This window comes from Dreissena polymorpha, chromosome 6 (assembly GCF_020536995.1).
Source record: "Dreissena polymorpha isolate Duluth1 chromosome 6, UMN_Dpol_1.0, whole genome shotgun sequence".
Classification (NCBI taxonomy): Eukaryota; Metazoa; Mollusca; class Bivalvia; order Myida; family Dreissenidae; genus Dreissena; species Dreissena polymorpha.
Window position 1 is genome coordinate 88638684 of NC_068360.1, and position 18258 is coordinate 88656941.

The 18258-nt window shown below is 37.0% G+C and overlaps 1 long non-coding RNA gene across 1 annotated transcript; it reads left to right on the plus strand.

The window, feature by feature from the left end:
- The first annotated feature begins 3911 nt into the window (after positions 1 to 3911).
- LOC127833480 (uncharacterized) lies at positions 3912 to 17263 on the plus strand. Its single transcript, XR_008027436.1, has 3 exons — positions 3912 to 4001; positions 4546 to 4660; positions 16145 to 17263. It is a non-coding gene; the product is annotated as an uncharacterized LOC127833480 (long non-coding RNA).
- Positions 17264 to 18258: the final 995 nt, after the last annotated feature.

An 18258-nucleotide genomic window follows, 5' to 3' on the forward strand; every position in this document is an offset into this window, starting at 1 on the left:
AGAATAACATCAAATTCCTGAGAGAGGCTCTTTTCACCAATCATATTTTTTAAAGTGATGTTGGTAACTTTGTTGAAATTGAGTTTTGTAAATCGTGCACCGCATGTTTCAAATGAACTCTGTAAGGCTAAACGTGGCACCTCACAATGATCAAGATACATGCATCAACTATTCTGATTATGAATAAAAATAAATTAATTATATACAAAATGAGCATATAAATTAAATGGAAAACATACAATATTATGTCAAGAAAAATAAAGCTGTAAACATCTCACCTGTTTTGCTTTGATGTTGCGATGAGCACATTCAGCATTTTCAGTATCTACTGATAAATAAATATATGAAAGTGCCAAATGTTCAAGTTACCATGACGTCCTCAGCGTTTATTTTGAATCGTTGACGTCCTCAAAATTCAACAGGTATTAAATTATAAATATGTATATATGATTTCGATTTATTTATTATTTCGAAGATAACAGTCATTGCAAGTAGTTGCAATAATACAACTCCCAGCTATTGACCCTCCGGGCTCTGAGCTGTACGTATCATCGTATGTACTTATAAAAGCTCAGAGCATTCAAGAGAGCTATCATTGCAACGTGTTAAGTGAATATTACAACAAAAGACTGACATGAAAAATGGCTCCTTTTAAAGCACAAACTGCATCCAAGAATGTATTATAGCTGACCCGGTTTGATGGGGCCTGTTTTTGATAATAATTAATTACAATGTTTCACTTCCGTGTTTTTTATGTTTACCAGCCCAATGCTAGAAATAGTCCGTTTCCCACAATTCTTAGCGCGCATTTACACAGGTCAGTAAGACCGGTGTGTACAAAATGTTGTGGACATCGGAACGTACCGAGCGAGGATCGGGTGTTTTACGGCCAGGTCTGGGTCTATTTTAGACCTAGACACACTTCGGGTGGTTTGCGTTTTCGCCTTTATTGGAATTCTCCTCTTTATGGCTGGCGTCGAGTTTAATCCGGGACCGTTTCAGGTGGTAAGAATCTTTGTAAACTTACATTCGAATTTTCAAATTATGATACAGTATCCCGCGTATTAAACTTTTTTTTAGATAAAGTTCAAGTCTTTTCTTTTTAATAGTCAATGAAGTTGATGATAGAACGTTGATGATAGAAATGTCAACTGACAGAAAATGATGACGCAGTGCTAAAACAAAATGTTGCACAAGAACATTGAAAAAATGGCCAAAAACTTTACTGATTTAAGTTAAATATTTGTACTCCTCATGATAAGCAATATGCCCCTGTGACGCAATCGGTAAGGCGTCAGACTTTGGATCCATTGCTCACTATTTTATTGTTGGTTCGAATCCCAGTAGGTCCGTGTATAAGTAAATTCCACCAATGATCCTTTTTATATGTGTTTATGATTGAAAACGAGTTTGATTTAATGTATTTAAATATTTCTTTAAAGAGCCCTATTGTGCTTTCAAGCTCTAAATGGAAAAACAAATCGTCCACGATTTTTTTCACGGTGAACTTGTTTGAACTACAACAGCAAGTTTGCGGAAGCTGATTTGATGTTAACTTAAGAAATAATATTTTGTATTGGTTCTTTTACATGTGAGCGGAGTTTTAGCGCATTTCGAAGGCTTAAAACGTGGACACGTTCTACTATGAAAGAGGAATGGCTTAATGGCATCGCTGTAATGTTTGTGCATAAACACATTCCAATTGATCGAAAAAAATCTTCAAATGTGGGATTCGACTGGAGACAGGAGAGTTGAATTAGCGTTCAATAAGATTGATAATTAAAAGTTGAAGAATAATAAAACATGTTCATGAAACATTATTCGCTAAAATGTTTGATAGATCTGTTTCTTCATATTATAAGGTAGATCTATTTTATTTTAGTATTTCAATACTAAATATGTAAAGAACATTCTATTATCCATATACATACTATGGCTTGAATGAGAGAGCTGCGTCTCAATTTTTCCTTTCTTCTATCTGACTTCGAATGAAGTATATGACTATTTTATCTGTAGTAAAGTTTTTATATCATTGTCACTTCAAACACCGTTTATGGTATCAGAATATAAATTGACAATGAACTTTATTGATACCGAACGGTAATATGTAGCGTCCACGATTCCAATAATTTAGGTATAAAATGTAGTCTAAATGGCCTTTAAAACGCACCAGAGACGTTCTAGGTATAAAAAAAAACGGGATGGGGGCATGCCCCCGGACCCCCCTAGAAGGACCTAAGATACTGCCTCGGCTTAAATTTGGGTCTGGCTACGGCACTGGATGTGGTATGATTACATAGATTTTTGTAGATACAAAATGCTCGTTTTTATTTATTTGTGGCCAAAATTAATTCCCGCGAATATATCTATTCATATGACACACGAACACTTTTTCAGTGTTCATGTGTCGTATGAATAGATATGCAAAACAATAATAAAAACGAGCATTTTTGTATCTACAAACATCTATTTTACCAGACCACATCTGACGTTAAAATTTCGGCAATTGCCATAAGGAACACTGATTTTTAATTGGTCAAGTTTATTTTACGAACAGTTGTACGAAATTTTCGTTGATTTTGAATAGTAATGTTACTTTAAAACAATAAAAGTAACCAGTTATACCATTTTTATTTCTGTTTAGTATTGATGCAGATTAGAGAAGACCCAGTTTTGTTAATCAGTATTTGTTTTACAATACACTATTAGCACGTTTAGAGCAATGCTAGGCCTCTGGTACTATATCCATAGTAGCAGACAAAGTTTAATTTGCTTGATTTATGAATGGTAGAATTTTGGAATGGTAAAATACACCAATTTTATCAAGATTTCAATAAATAATGATATTTCATACCGTTCTTATTGTTGATTTTACATTCTATAAATGTGTTGTTGCATATGTAAACACAGTGTGTGGGCGCATACTAGTGTCGGGTTAAAAAACGTATAAAATTATGTATTTCCGTGACTGATCGAAAAACGGTAGTGGGGAATACATGTGTAATATATATCATATTCATGTCGATCAGTCACTGAGTATGGTCAATGAAAGTGAAATTTCATATAAAAATGCGTTATAACTTCAGTCTCTAAATACAGATAAAAAGTCACCAGTATGCAGGATTTTACGTTTCATTTTCAAAATTGTCTAGGGGAAGAACCTTCACCCCCCCCCCCGATTGCAGGAGGGGGACACCCCTTTTCGCACGTACCCCCTTCGCCACTTCGTTGCCCAATAACAATCGTTGATAGGAAAATTCGCACCCTCCTTTTCAAAACCCTGGCTACGGGCCTGCGGTTGTCAAAATAACGTAGGAACCATTGTCCGGGTGTCAAAATAATGTTGAAACAATTGTACAGGCTGTTAAAATATTGTATGAACATTGTACTGGCTTTATACAAATAATATAAATAAAATAATATAAACAATTGTCTGGAATGTCAAAAATTTGAAGAACCATATTGTCCTTGTTGTCAACATAACAAAGTGAACATTGACCGGGCTGTAAAATTAACGCAAAAGCAGTTGTCCGTAAGCACCTCCCGATACCTGTATACAAAGAGCGCAAAGCAAAGAGTAAGCACATTAACTTAAAGATAACTGAAACGTTTGGGTAACCAAAACAAGTAAACAGACAATACTTTAGTTTATTCGAATTGATAACCAATTACATTGTTATTAAATCTCTTAGACTTTACCAAACAGCAAGTAACTGCAACAAAATCATGTGTGCATATTGGGTGTTCATGTTAAAAAAACTCACAATGCTATGATAAAGATGATGCAAAAAATGTCGGGACCCTATTTATGACGACGATCTAATACCTAGCGTTTAATGAATTGAGACCATTTGAACTGAGGCCGTTATTAGTAGTGACCATTTCAGCTTGTGCTTTATCGTCGCATGATCATCTAACGCCCGACCTGCTCGAGATGGTAAAACGCGGGAAAGAAAAAAACATGGAATTCAAAGATCGATGTTAACATTGTTCTTGTGACAGTAAGTAAAGCATATTGGCATTACTTGATTGATTGTGATCACACTGGCTTTTTAATCCGAATTTGGAAAATTTATTTATTATGCTAAACATTTTATAAAAAATACATACATACAATTGAAAAGTTGCATATTATTAGTAAAGGGATCTTTTGACGTTTTGGTAAATTGACAAAATAAAAAAAACATTTTTTGTCAGATTCGCACATTTTCGTTGGAGTTATTTGCTATTTGTGAGGAAACAGTAATACTGAACATTGGTGTCTGGTAATTTCTTCCCCCTGGTCTTTACTCATCCTTGGACATTTCTCCCCCTAGTCTTTTCTCCTACTAATACCTTAGTCTTTTCTCCTCACAGTATATTTCAGACTTGGGGGATAAATCTGCTTCTTTTAACACCTCTATTGATATAATTGATTAGTCACTGATTGAATTATCAATGTTAATTTAATCAGTGATCAATCAAGCGCATTAATAGAGAAAGGAGGTTTATCATTGCTTCATTTTCATTATTTGTCAATGAGGTTTGGGTTCTGGTTCATTGTAGTTCACGGACACGTTTAGAGGGTCCACATGATCATCGTTGTCGAACTGGGTGCCCATGACCTCCTTCTCTCATTCTGCAGTGACATCCTCTTGTAAAGCGACCTGTTCTTCACAAGGTATACATACAAATGGGATGTCAGTACTTTCTTCCACAGCTTTCTTGAAGTGGGCACGTGTAATATCTGTAGAAGGAAAATAAAATAATTATTGGAACTGCTGTCACCTAAGAATAAATGCAATAAAATACATTGATTATACAGCTGATTTCTGAAAAAATAATATCATTGAAACACTTTCCATCTTAAAGGAAAATACATTAAGTATTATTAGTTTAACTGATTTCTGAAAACAAAAAATAAAAATACATTTATATTATATAGTTGAATTCTGAAAAAAAAATATCACTGAAACTGTTGTCTTCACCTAAGGGGAAAAACATGAATTTCAAACAATTTAACTGATATCTGATAAAAAAATCTGAAATATAATAATAAAATTATCATTGGAACATTTCCCATGCTCTAAAATATTCATTATATGCATCTTTTTACTAATTAAGAACCTATAATATTTAGAGACACTACGAGGATTGCTTATATAAAGTATAAAATAAAACCATCATAGTATGAGCACGGATGGCCTAGTGGTCAGTGTTTGACTTTTACTCCAGGGGTCAGTGGTTCAAGCCCAGTTGTGGGTTACTTTTATGCTCCGCGAAATAAAATTTCGGCGGAGCATATAGTTGCCAGTTTGTCCTTCCTTCCTTCCTTCCTTCCTTCCTTCCTTCCTTCCTTCCTTCCTTCCTTCCTTCCTTCCTTCCTTCCTTCCTTCCTTCCTTCCTTCCTTCCTTCCTTCCTTCCTTCCTTCCTTCCTTCCTTCCTTCCTTCCTTCCTTCCTTCCTTCCTTCCTTCCTTCCTTCCTTCCTTCCTTCCTTCCTTCCTTCCTTCCTTCCTTCCTTCCTTCCTTCCTTCCTTCCTTCCTTCCTTCCTTCCTTCCTTCCTTCCTTCCTTCCTTCCTTCCTTCCTTCCTTCCTTCCTTCCTTCCTTCCTTCCTTCCTTCCTTCCTTCTGTCTCACTTTTGTTACCGTTTCTCACAGCGCCTTCAATACTTTACCGATCTCTTTTATATTTGGCATGTAGGTACCTTGCATGGACCTCTACCTTTTGATGAGGTAGGAGGTCACTGGTTTCAAGGTCAAGGTCATTGAGGCTAATAATAGATTTTCCGTCACGCTTTTGTTACAGTTTCTCATAGGGCCTTCACTACTTTACAGATCTCTTTCATATTTGGCATGTAGGTACCTTGCTTGGACCTCTACCTTTTGATGAGGTTTGAGGTCACTGGGTTCAAGGTCAAGGTCACCAAGGCTAAAAATCGATTTTTTATGTGGTTATTAACACATAGATTGACAAAGCGCATCATTGGGGAGCGTCCATCTTTTCCAACGATACTTGTTTTTCTTTAATTTTATTCTTTTTTTAACTAGACTTTTTTAGATCCAATGTTTACATTTATCAATCGGGTGAAATCCTGTTTCTATCAACACTAAACAATTAGTTTACCCCGGTATTAAACCAAACACTTTTTTGGCATAGCTGTATAAGCCAGCTTTTCACCTTACCTGACCTTTGTAAGTATCCAATAAAATTCTAATAAATTTTCCTGCGGCTAGATACGAATGAATACACTTCATTTATTCAATTGGCTGATTTCAAAATTCCACCAGAACATTGGAAACATGGACGCGTCTTTGTAACACTTTTACTGCATAAAACAATTTTATCTCTAATGAAAAGGCTTGAAAAATAGAACAGTTTTACACTCAACTCTCGACATCAATGCAGTTTGTGCGTGCACCTTTTATTTTCAGAGGATTGCCAGCGCCAGTATCCAGGTCACTTCGCGGCCAGTGAAATAATCGTTATTTAATATAGACGCTATCGCGTGAACTAGGTGAAGTGTTTGGGTTATCTGGAAGACTTGTGGTCAGCAGCAATAAATCACTTTCTCTGGTTAACCTTCCCAAAGGGTCAATCTCAGAATGTTATCTCATTAACAGCTCCAGACCATTATTTTATTGCTGATAAGAGCTGAAGTCTATCTGACTCAAGAATCTGGCATATAACCTGGACTGTGGAATTTTCTTTAGACCAGAAATATGTTAAATGGAAATGTTCAGTGATATAATTGTGGAAAGTCAATACTAGATTCTTAATGTGTTTTCAACAATAAAATGATAAATTATATTTTTAATTTATTTAACAAGAATTATTCCACCATATTGACTAATGTATTAAGCATGAGCGCGATGATTCTCAATACTGTAAATAATCGACAAACCACTAAAACAGGTTTGTTCGAAGAACAGGCGTATGAATATTTAAAATATGTACGGATACTTCACATGTGGCCAGTTCTTCTTTTGGTTTTCTGTTTTGTATCTATAGGTTTATGACCAGCAATATGTAATAATGTAAAATAAGCCGCAAAAACTCTGCGTAACATCCAGTACTGCGTGTCACGCAGCTAAGAACTGCACAGAAAAAGACATTCGCTATCTTTGATCTCATTCATTGAACTCTTTGCCTTTCACCAAATCCAACCACAATCAACGCTGTATATCTTTTGATTCCCCCGGTATAGTGGCATAACGCAGTTGAACTGTCCGTCAGTATGTCAGTCAGTCTGTCCGTCCGTCCGAAAAAAACTTTAACATTGGCCATAACTTTTTCACTATTGAAGATAGCAACTTGATATTTCGCATGCATGTGTATCTCATGGAGCTGCACATTTTGAGTAGTAAAGGTCAAGGTCATCCTTCAAGGTCAAATGTCAAATTTATGGCGTCTGTCCGTCCGAAAACTTTAACATTGGCCATAACTTTTTAGCTCACCTGATTGCTCAGGTGAGCTTTTGTGACCGGTCTTTGTCTGTCGTCCGTCTGTCCGTTAACATTTGTTCGTAAACACTCTAGAGGCCACATTTATTGTCCGATCTTCATGAAACTTGGTCAGAAGCTTCGTCCCAATGAAATCTCGGTCGAGTTCGAAACTGGGTCGTTCTGGGTCAAAAACTAGGTCACTACATGTAGGTAAAAAAAACAAAAAACTTGTAAACACTGTAGAAGTCACATTTCATGCCCAATCTTCATGTTACTTTGTCAAAATGTTTGTCAAAAGTGGTTCCGGTTTGTTGAAAAACATGGCCGCCAGTGGGCGGGGCAGTTTTCCTTATTTGGCTATAGAGAAACCTTGTAAACACTCTGGAAGTCACAATTTTTGCCCAATCATCATAAAAGTTGGTCAAAACATTGGTTTTATTAGCTTCACTGGCCAGAGTCCAGTGGGGCTTATGTCATGGTCCTGTGTCCGTCGTGCGTGCGTGCGTTAACTTTTCCTTAAATCATCTTCTTCTCCAAAACTACTGGTCCAATTCTGATGGAATTTCACAGGAATGTTCCTGGTGTGAACCTTTTTCAAATTTGTTTAAATTATGCCCCTGGGGTCAAATTTGACCCTGCCCCGGGGGTCACAAAAATGAAAATTTGCTTATATAAGGCCTATTTTGTGAAAACCTTCAAAATCTTCTCCTCCATAATCATTGGGCCTAAGGGCTCTCAAATTTGGTATGTAGAGACAACTAATAGTCCTCTACTGAATTTCTTCAAATTATGCCCCTGGGGTCAAATTTGACCCTGCCCCGGGGGTCACAAAATTGAACATCTGCTTATATAAGGACTATTTTGTGAAAACTTTCAAATATCTTCTCGTCCATAACCATTGGGCCTAGGGCTATCAAATTTGGTTTGTAGAGACATCTAATAGTCCTCTACCAAATTTCTTCAAATTTTGCCCCTGGGGTCAAATTTGACACTGCCCCGGGGGTCACAAAATTAAACATCTGCTTATATAAGGCCTATTTTGTGAAAACTTTAAAAATCTTTTCGTCCATAACCATTGGGCCTAGGTCTATCAAATTTGGTATGTAGAGTAAGGGTGTCACGTTTAAACGTTTAAACAGTCGCGTTTCATGTTTTGCTGAAAGACGTTTACCAAAACAGTAAACGTTTAAACAACAGCCAATATCAATATAATAAATATTAGGGTGCAAATAACGTAGCCGACTACATGTAGCTGTACGAAGTATATCGATGACAAACTGCGAAACCGGGTACTTGTGGTAAATCCGGGCTACTGAATTCGGCAATAATTTATTTCTGATTGGTTAGCGGATGGCACAGACATGAATGGAAACTAACGCAAAATCTTCGTTACTTTCCGAAAATCTTACAACTTGGCAACGAAACAGTGCATATGCCGCCATCTTGAAATATTTTAAGAGATTGATTAGCCAAGTCAAACACTGCGGTAGCATGTTGAAAAGCAATATTTTAACCGAATTATATATTTATTACGTTTTTGCTAGTTAACTGGTTTTTCATTTTCTGCGGTCAAACGATATACACATTGTATTTCATATGCAAAATACGTGCATTTGTTTCGGAGTGTCGTTTTTGGAAACAGTATTTTTCATTGATTTTACATTATTTTTGACGTTCTTTTAATTGTTTTTATAGAATACAAATGTGGTGATTCGGATGCTCTGTTTTATAATATTTTATGGTTTTAATATGACGTCATTGCGCGAATGGGATATGCACTGAATATTACTTCCGGAAATAAAATACTTTTTTCGGTTTGGAAATGCGATGGTACTGATGCTTTTTAAACGGATATAGGGATACCGTTTAAACGGTAACGTTTTGTTTATTTCATTTCGTTTAAACGTTTAGAAAAATCTGTAAACGTGACACCCTTAATGTAGAGACATCTAATAGTCCTCTACCAAATTTCTTCAAATTATGCCCCTGGGGTCAAATTTGACCCTGCCCCAGGGTCACAAATTGAACATATGCTTATATAAGGCCTATTTTGTGAAAACTTTCAAATCTACTCGTCCATAACCATTGGGCCTTGGGCTATCAAATTTGGTATGTAGAGACATCTAATAGTCCTCTACCAAATTTCTCCAAATTATGCCCCTGGGGCCGAATTTGACCCTGTCCCGGGGGTCACAAAATTGAACATCTGCTTATATAAGGCCTATTTTGTGAAAACATTAAAAATCTACTTGTCCATAACCATTGGGCCTAGAGCTAATAAATTTGGTATGTAGAGACATCTTAAAGTCCTCTACCAAATTTCTTCAAATTATGCCCTTGGGGTCAAATTTGACCCTGCCCTAGGAGTCACAAAATTGAAGATATGCTTATATAGGGTCTATTTTGTGAAAACTTTAAAAATCTTTCTGTCCATAACCATTGGGTCTAGGGCTACCAAATTTGGTATGTAGTGACATCTTATAGTCCTCTACCAAGTTTTTTCAAATTATGCCCCTGGGGTCAAGTTTGACCCTGCCCCGAGGGTCACAAAATTGAACATATGCTTATATAAGGCCTATTTTGTGAAAACTTTTAAAATATTCTTTTCCATAACTGTATGGCATAGGGCTACCAAATTTGGTATGTAGTGACATGTAATAGTTCTCTTCTTAGTTTGTTCAAATTATGCCTCTGGGGTCAAATTTGAAACTGCCCAGGGGTCACAAAATTGAATATATTATTGTAAAGGTCTTATTTTTTGAAAACTTTAAAAACTTCTTGTCCATAAACATTTGGCTTAGGGCTACCAAATTTGGTATGTAGTGGCATCTGATAGTCCTCTACCAAGTTTTTTCAAATTATGCCCCTGGGGTCAAGTTTGACGCTGCCCCAAGGGTAACAAAATTAAACATATGCTTCTATGCCTATTGTGGGAAAACTTTCAAAAATATTATTGTCCATAACTGTATGGCATAGGGCTAACAAATTTGTTATGTAGTGACATGTTATAGTTCTCTTCTTAGTTTGTTCAAATTATGCCCCTGGTGTCAAATTTGAAACTGCCCCGGGATTCACAAAATTGAATATATGCTTATAAAGGGCTTATTTTGTGAAAACTTTAAAAACTTTCTATCCATAACCATTGGGTCTAGGGCTACCAAATTTGGTATGTAGTGACATCTTAAAGTTCTCTACCAAGTTAAATTGTTCAAATTATGCCCCTGGGTTCAAATTATGCCCCGAGGGTCACAAAATTGAACATACGCTTATATAAGGCCTATTTTGTGAAAACTTTAAACTCTTCCTGTCCATAAACTTTAGGCCTAGGGCTACCAAATTTGGTATGTAGTGAAATCTTATAGTCCTCTACCAAGTTTGTTCAAATTATGTCCCTGGGGTCAAAATTGCCCCTGCCCCGGGGGATCACAAAATTTAAAATATGCTTATATAAGGCCTATTTTATGAAAACTTCAATAATCTTTCTGTCCATAATCATCCAGCCTAGGTCTATCAAATTTGGTATGTAGTGACATCTTATAGTCTCTACCAAATTTGTTCAAATTTTATCCCTGGGGTCAAATTTGAACCTCCCCCGGGGATCACAAAATTGAACATATGCTTATATAATGCCTATTTTGTGAAAACTTTAAAACAATTCTTGTCCATAACCATTAGGCCTAGGGCTACACAACTTGGTATGTAGTGACATTGTATAGTCCTACACTTAGTTTGTTCAAATTATGCCCCAGGAGTCAAATTTGACCCTGCCCTGGGGGCCACAAAATCGATTATATGCTTATATTGTGCCTATTTTGTGAAAACTTTAAAATTCTCTTGACCTTAACCAAAAGGCATAGGGCTACCAAATTTGGTATGTAGTGACATCTAATAGTTCTCTACCAAGTTTGTTCAAATTATACCACTGGGGTCAAATTTGACCCCGCCCGGGGGGTCACAAAACTGAACATACACTTATATGGGGCCTATTTTGTGAAAACTTTAAAATCTTAATGTCCATAACCATTGGGCCTAGGGCTACCAAATTTGGTATGTAGTGACATCTAATATATCTCTACCAAATTTGTTCAAATAATGCCTCTGGGGTCAACTTTGACCCTGCCCTGGGGGTCACAAAATTGAATAAGCGCTTATAAAGCGCCTATTTTGTGAAATCTTTAAAAATCTTCTTGTTGAAAACCATTCAGACTATGGCTACCAAATTTGGTATGCAGTAACATCTTATAGTCTTCTACCAAGTTTGTTCAAATTATGTCCTTTGGATCAAATTTGACCCTGACCGCGGGTCACAAAATTGAACAATATATACGCTTATATCTTGCTTATTTTGTGAAAACTTTAAAAATAGTCTTGTCCTTAACTCTAGGACCTAGGGCTACCATATTTTGTATGTACATGTAGTGAGATATAGTAGTCCTCTACAAAGTTTGCTCAAATTATGCCCCTGGGGTTAAATTTGACCTAGCCCAGGGGGTCACAAAAGTGTACATGTGCTTAAATAGGGCCTATATTTAAGTATTTGCACATGCAGAGAATATTTGTTTCAGCCTTTTTTCAGCAGTGGAGCAATACAGGGCCATCATGGCCCTCTTGTTGATTTCTCAGACAGGTTCGAAAATGGTCCAGATCAGTGAAAAAACATGGCCGCCAGTGGGCGGTGCATTTTTCTCTATATGTATATAGTGAAAACATGTCAACACTCTAGAAGTCACATTTTTTGCCCAATTTTCATGAAATTTTGTCAGAACTTTTGTTTCCTAGATACGCGAGTTATGTTTGAAAATGGTTCCGGTCTGTTGAAATACATTGTTGCCAGGGGGACGTGGCAGTTTTCCTTATATTTATATAGTAAAAAGGCTTGCAAACAATCATGAATTAAGGTCATGTAACATGTGAGACAACTCTTAATATTGCATTTAAGAATACAGTAGTTACTCCCCTTATATTATTAATGTTTTCATAATAATACAGTGTAGTTGTGTTTCATTTATGTGTTAATTGGTATTCAAGGTTAGATGTTCTTATGCCCCCTTTCGAAGAAAAGGGGGCATTTAGTGATCGGACTGTCCGTCCGTCTGTTTGTCTGTCCGTCTTTCCGTCACACTTTGCATTTAGGTTTCCAAAAATGCTCATAACTTCTATGTCCCTTGAGATATAACCTTCATATTTGGTATGCATGTGTATGTGGACAAGGCCTTTCCTTACGCACACATTTTTTTAGCCCTGTGACCTTGACCTTGAACTTAGGGTCCGCGTTTAGGTTTTAAAATCTGCGTTTAGGATTCGAAAAATGCTCATAACTTCTATGTCCCTTGAGATATAACCTTCATATTTGGTATGCATGTGTATATGGACAAGGCCTTTCCATAAGCACAAAAAGTTTTACCCCTGTGACCTTGACGTTGAACTTAGGGTCTGCGTTTAGGTTTCAAAATCTGCGTTTAGGTTTCGAAAAATGCTCATAACTTCTATGTCCCTTGAGATATAACCTTCATATTTGGTATGCATGTGTATATGGACAAGGCCTTTCCTTACGCACACAATTTTTAACCCCTGTGACCTTGACCTTGAACTTCGGGTCCGTGTTAAGGTTTTAAAATCTGCGTTTAGGATTCGAAAAATGCTCATAACTTCTATGTCCCTTGAGATATAACCTTCATATTTGGTATGCATGTGTATATGGACAAGGCATTTCCATATGCACACAATTTTTTACCCTTGTGACCTTTACCTTGAAGTTAGGGTCCGTGTTTAGGTTTTGAAATCTGCGTTTAGGTTTCGAAAAATGCTCATAACTTCTATGTCCCTTGAGATATAACCTTCATATTTGGTATGCATGTTTATATGGACAAGGCTTTTCCATACGCACACAAATTTTGACCCCTGTGACCTTTACCTTGAACTAAGGGTCCGCGTTTAGGTTTCGAAATCTGCGTTTAGGATTAGAAAAATGCTATAACTTCTATCAAAGCGTTTATAGGGGGCATATGTTGTCCTATGGTGACAGGTCTTGTTTTAAGCTCACTTGATTGCTCAGGTGAGCTTTTGTGACTGGTCTTTGTCCGTCGTCCGTCCGTCCACATTTGTTCGTAAACACTCTAGAGGCCACATTTATTGTCCGATCTTCATGAAACTTGGTCAGAAGATTTGTCCCAATGAAATCTCGATCGAGTTTGAAACTGGGTCATGTTGGGTCAAAACCTAGGTCACTAGGTAAAAAAAAAAGAAAAAGCTTGTAAACACTGTAGAAGTCACATTTAATGCCTAATCTTCATGTAACTTTGTCTATATGTCTGTGTTAATGATATGTTGTTTGAGTTCAAAAGTGGTTCTGGTCCATTGAAAAACATGGCCGCCAGCGGGCGGGGAAGTTTTCCAAATATGGCTATAGAGAAACCTTGTTAACACTCTAATAGTCACAATTTTTGCCCAATCACCATGAAAGTTAATCAAAACATTGGTATTATTGATATGTCGGACGAGTTCGAAAATGGTCCAGATCGGTGAAAAAACATGGCCGCCAGTGGGCGGGGCATATTTCTCTATATGTATATAGTGAAAACATGTGAACACTCTAGAAGTCACATTTTTTGCCCAATTTTCATGAAATTTGGTCAGAACATTTGTTTCCTTGATACGAGAGTTGAGTTGGAAAATGGTTCCGGTCAGTTGAATAACATGGCTGCCGGGGGGGGGGCAGTTTTCTTATATTTATATAGTAAAAAAAAGCTTGTGAACACTCTAGAAGTTACATTTTTTGCTTGCCCAATCATCATGAAACTTGGTGAATAGATTTGTTTTATATATATCTCAGATGAGTTTGCAAATGGTCCCGATGGGTCAATAAACATGGCTGCCAGGGGGTGAGGCAGTTTTCCTTATGTGACTATATAGAGAGAAACCTTGTGATCGAACACTATAGAAGTCACATTTTTATGCCCCCCTTCAAAGAAGAGGGGGTATATTGCTTTGCTCATGTCGGTCTGTCGGTCTATCGGTCTGTCTGTCGGTCCCTCCACCAGGTGGTTGTCAAACGATAACTCAAGAACGCTTGGGCCTAGGATCATGAAACTTCATAGGTACATTGATCATGACTCGCAGATGACCCCTATTGATTTTGAGGTCACTAGGTCAAAGGTCAAGGTCACGGTGACCCGAAATAGTAAAATGGTTTTTGAATGATAACTCAAGAACGCATATGCCTAGGATCATGAAACTTCATGTGTAGATTGATCATGACTTGCAGATGACCCCTATTGATTTTGAGGTCACAAGGTCAAAGGTCAAGGTCACGGTGACCCGAAATAGTAAAATGGTTTCCTGATGATAACTTAAGAATGCATACGCCTAGGATCATGAAACTTCATGGGTAGATTGATCATAACTCGCAGATGACCCCTATTGATATTGAGGTCACTAGGTAAAAGGTCAAGGTCACGGTGACTTGAAATAGTAAAATGGTTTTCGGATGATAACTCTAGAACGCATACGCCTAGGATCATGAAACTTCATAGGTAGATTGATCATGACTTGCAGATGACCCCTATTGATTTTGAGGTCACAAGGTCAAAGGTCAAGGTCACGGTGACCCGAAATAGTAAAGTGATTATCGGATGATAACTCAAGAACGCTTTTGCCTAGGATCATGACACTTCATAGGTACATTGATTGTGACTCGCAGATGACCCCTATTGATTTTCAGGTCACTAGGTCAAAGGTTAAGGTCACAGTGACAAAAATCGTATTCACACAATGGCTGCCACTACAACAGACAGCCCATATGGGGGGCATGCATGTTTTACAAACAGCCCTTGTTCACATGAAATTTTAATGCATCATTTTATATAGTTTTATTGAATATTAATTCATTTTAAGTTTCCCTGTATTAACAATAACTGTATATAATGCCAGAGCCTTACCCTAGATTGTTTTCAGACGCTCTAGTTTTTAACGTGCCATTCTTGGGATGGGTAACTTCTATCTGCCCCCTCTCACCAATATTTGTTATTGTACTTGTCAAAACAACGTAGTCTGATGCTTGAATTGGGTCTCAATATGGTAAAGAACTTCTCAAATTGGTCCAATAACTGACAAGCAATTAATTGAAAACAAAATGCTTTATTCATGACAGTACAGGCACACAATAATTGGTCAAACATCAAAGGCTGTAATATATTCAGAAGCCAAAATTAATGCTGGTCATTATCATTGCATTTTGCACACATTCATGTAGTTAATTTTGTTAATTACATTTTTTGTACTTAGTTAGTAGTTTTGAAAGCAGTTGTATATGAATAATATTGATGCACTGTTTGGCAGTCTCTATCAACTTTCATAAATATATGGAACCCACCCACTTATGTTAGTAGGTCACATTGGGTGCAAGCTTTGTGGAGCAAACTTTTTCCACATTTCTCAAGCCATTTTAATTGCAACATAAAAAATGTTATTGACATGAAGTTTAAATGTCAAAGAGATCCCCAATGATCCGCACTCTTATCTAAGTGCATTTGAAGACAATGGTGACAAAGCAGAGCAGGAGATATTTATTAAATTGCATGTTTGACAAAACTCTGTGATTAGAATAAAGCTATCAATTTACCGTAGGCAGGAAAATCCTTATTGACCTGCCTTATGCTTAGGATATGGCTCAGAGAGTGGTTGTGCTTCTTATGATGACGGCCAAATTCTGCTGCTGCAGTTGCTGCCTGGTGATGCTGCTGCTGATGATAACAGCCAAATGCTGCTGCAGTTTGTGCCTGGTGATGCTGCTGCTGATGATTACATACACCCTGCTGCTGCAGTTGGTGTCAGGTGGTGATGCTGCTGATGATGACAGTCAAATGCTGCTGCAGTTGATGCATGATGATGGTGCTGTATTATACATGTTCATACCTAGGCAATTGCAAACTTAAAATTTGACCATAAAATAACTTTAACTGGACTATCATTCAATGTCTGGTAAATAATGCAAGAAAGATTTTTAGACTTTTAATTTTTGTTTTAGACTTTAAATCTGTTATTTAATAGGAAATCATTTAAATTTGTTCATGATACATGGGTTATTGCCATAACAGTTTGAGTGTTGAAAAGAATTGCAGTAAAAATATTGTTGACATTTGTTATGTTGATGAAGAGACTTTAAATGATTAGTTTAAACATATTTATTTTAGCTCGATTGCATTGAAAGCCTCAGGCTTATTGAAAGGCTCTAAGAGTTTGTTTCCTGGGCCTAGAACCAGTACTTGGTGTCTTTTGGGGGAGATTTAAAGAACGCTCCAACAGTGGGGATTGTACCCATAATTCCCGGCCACTAGGCGGACACTATATCTATTACACCACGGCGACTGCCTTATTTGCTGTTTTAGGGACATAATGTATGACCTATTATTTCAGGTGTCTTTCTGTCATATCCATGTTCACATGTTTAGATGTTTAATTCAGAAATGCAGCTGACAAGTTGAATTGATTGAACATGATCCTGTCTCACCAAGACCAGTAGCTATGAGCTGAGCCTGATCCTGTCTCACTAAGACCAGTATCTGTGAGCTGAGCCTGATCCTGTCTCACCAAGACCAGTAGCTGTGAGCTGAGCCTGATCCTGTCTCACTAAGACCAGAATCTGTGAGCTGAGCCTGATCATCTTGTGCACGTTCTCATGTAGAAAGAAAGCTACCACGAGATTGCTGATTGGGACATTTTGAGATAATTCATTAGGATTGAAGCTCTCTTTGATGTCCATTATTTGAAAAATTATTAGCTTTATGGGAATCATGTTTGTTTTTACATACAACTGACTATTAAATACAATAGACTTCTAGGTGTTAAGTTCTGTCAATGATGGCATATTAATTTTTCTCACTGATCACGTCTTATTTTCTGTCAGTAATTGCTTATAAGTTCTCTATGTTCTCTCAGTGTTAAATTCTCTCAATCATCGCGTCTTAAGTTCTCTCAATGATCACGTCTGAAGTTCTCTCATTTATCTCATATAAGTGCTCTAAGTTCTATCAGTGTTAAGTTCTCTCAAAAATAGCGTCTTAATTTTTCTCACTAATCACGTCTTATTTTCTCTCAGTAATCGCGTTTAAGTTCTCTCAGTGTTAAGTTCTCTCAATGATCGCGTATAAGTTCTCTGAGTACTCTCAGTGTTTAGTTCTCTTAATGATCCCTTCATAAGTTCTCTCAGTTATCGCGTATAAGTTCTCTAAGTTTTCTCGGTGTTTAGTTCTCTTAATGATAGTGTATAAACTTCTCTCAGTTATCGCGTATAAGTTCTCTAAGTTCTCTCAGTGTTAAGTTCTCTCATTGACCGTGTGTTAATTTGTCTCTGTGATGGCGTGTTAAGTTCTAACTAAGGTCTAACCTAATTTCTCTCAATAATAGCGTATAAGTTCTCTAAGTTGTCTTAGTGTTAAGTTCTCTCATTGACCGCATTTGAATTTGTCTCTGTGATCAAGTGTTAAGTTCTGTCAGTGATCATGTCCTAATTTCTCTCAATAATCGCGTATAAGTTCTCTATGATCTCTCATTGTTTAGTTCTCTCAATGATCGCGTCTTAATTTCTCTCAATCATCGCGCATAAGTTCTCTATGTTCTCTCATTGTCCAGTTCTCTCAGTGGACACGTATAAGTTTTCTTTGTTCTCTTCGTGTTAAGTTCTCTCAATGATCGCGTATAAGTTCTTTAAGTTCTCTCAGTGTTAAGTTCTCTATATGATCGCGTCTTAAGTTCTCTCAGTTATCGTGTATAAGTGCGCTTAGTTCTCTCAGTGTTAAGTTCTCTATTTGAAATTGTTTTAATTTGTCTCTGTAA